This window comes from Rhinopithecus bieti, unplaced genomic scaffold, assembly GCF_001698545.2.
Source record: "Rhinopithecus bieti isolate Rb0 unplaced genomic scaffold, ASM169854v2 scaffold_22745, whole genome shotgun sequence".
In the NCBI taxonomy this organism is placed as follows: Eukaryota; Metazoa; Chordata; class Mammalia; order Primates; family Cercopithecidae; genus Rhinopithecus; species Rhinopithecus bieti.
In genome coordinates this window covers 542,075-544,186 of record NW_016810815.1, presented here as the reverse complement: position 1 = coordinate 544,186, position 2,112 = coordinate 542,075, and positions in this window count along the sequence as shown.

Sequence of the window (2,112 nt, the reverse complement as noted above, 5' to 3'; positions counted from 1 at the left end):
GATGAATGGGAGAGAAAAGCATACAATTGTATTTAATGTGCAAAGCACAGGGGAATTGCAGAAGGCCCACCTAATAGCCCATGAGGTACAGACACTTAAATATCCTTCTTCATAGGGGAAGGGGAGATGGGGAATCTATGCCATCCTTTTTTTTTCTTTCTTTTCCTTTTTTTTTTTTTTCTGAGATGGAGTTTCACTCTGTCACCCAGGTTGGAGTGTAGTGGCACTATCTTGGCTCATTGCAACTTCCGTCTCCCGGATTCAAGTGATTCTCCTGCCTCAGCCTCCCTAGAAGCTTGATTACAGGCACCAGTCACCACACCCAATTAATTTTTGAATTTTTAGGAGAGTCAGAGGTTTCATCATGTTGGTCAGGCTGGTCTTGAACTCCTGACCTGGAGTGATCTGCCTGCCTTGGCCTCCCAAAGTTCTGGGATTACAGGCGTGAGCCACCACACCTGACCTTTTCCTTTTCTGACCTTTTTCCTTTTTCTGAGACAGAGTCCCACTTTGTCACCCAGACTGGAGTGCAACCTCTGCCTCCCGGGTTCAAGTGATTCTCCTGCCTCAGCCTCCCGAGTAGCTGGGATTACAGGTGTAGGCATCATCATGCCTCGCTAATTTCGTATTTTTAGTAGAGATGGGGTTTTGCCATGTTGGCCAGGCTGGTCTTGAACTCTGACCTCAAGTGATCCACCCACCTCGGCCTCCCAAAGTGCTGGGATTACAGGCATGAGCCACCACACCTGGCCCATTTATTTATTCTTTTAGTATCTTTTTTCTATTTCATTAATGTCAGGGCTTCATTTTATTTTTTCCTCTTCTTTTATTTTATTGCTGTTTTTCTAATTTCATAGGCTGAATATTTGGTTCATTTATTTTTTATTTATTTATTTATTTTTATTTATTTATTTATTTTGAGACGGAGTCTCGCTCTGTCACCCAGGCTGGAGTGCAGTGGTGCGATCTTGGCTCACTGCAAGCTCCGCCTCCCGGGTTCATGCTGTTCTCTTGCTTCAGCCTCCCGAGCAGCTGGTACTATAGGCACATGCCATCACACCTGGCTAATTTTTTGTATTTTTAGTAGAGTCGGGGTTTCACCGTGGTCTCGATCTCCTGACCCCATAATCCGCCCACCTTGGCCTCCCAAAGTGCTGGGATTATAGGCGTGAGCCACCGTGCCTGGCAGGTTCATTTATTTTTGGTCTTTTATTAAAAATGAAAGTATTTAAGGCTGTCAATTTTCATCCGAGTACTGCTTTAACTGTGTCCCACAAGTTTTAGTATGAAGAATTCTTTTCATTTCCTTTTTGAGATTTTTTTTTTCTTTTTTTTTTGAGACAGAATCTTGCTTTGTTGCCCAGGCTGGAGTGTAGTGGTGTCATCTCGGCTCACTGCAACCTCTGCCTCCTGGGTTCAAGTGATTCTCCTGCCTCAGCCTCCTGAGTAGCTGGGACTACAGGCACGCATCACCACACCCAGCTAATTTTTGTATCTTTAGTACAGATGGGGTTTAACCATGTTGGTCAGGCTGGTCTCGAACACCTGACCTCATGATCCGCCCACCTCGGCCTCCCAAAGTGCTGGGATTACAGGCGTGAGCCACCATGCCCAGCCTCCTTTTTGAGATTTTTTAAAACACAGGTATACTGTTATTACTTGTGTATTAAAATGTGAGGGAAAAAACTGCGTAGAACCCGACCCCACTGTGGTCCAATTATATCATTGCAGGATTTCTCCTGCAGTCGGGTGGAAAACCCAGGAATTAGGAATGCTGATGGACATAGTACTATCAGAGAACTTGATCCTGTTTCTCAGAGAGGAAGACAGACACTCAGCATAATGACGGTCAAAAGTTGGGCCAGGGCCGGGCGCGGTGGCTCAAGCCTGTAATCCCAGCACTTTGGGAGGCCGAGACGGGTGGATCACGAGGTCAGGAGATCGAGAACATCCTGGCTAACTCGGAGAAACCCCGTCTCTACTAAAAAATACAAAAAACTAGCTGGGCGAGGTGGCGGGCGCTTGTCGTCCCAGCTACTCGGGAGGCTGAGGCAGGAGAATGGCGTGAACCCGGGAGGCGGAGCTTGCAGCGAGCCGAGATCGCGCCACTGT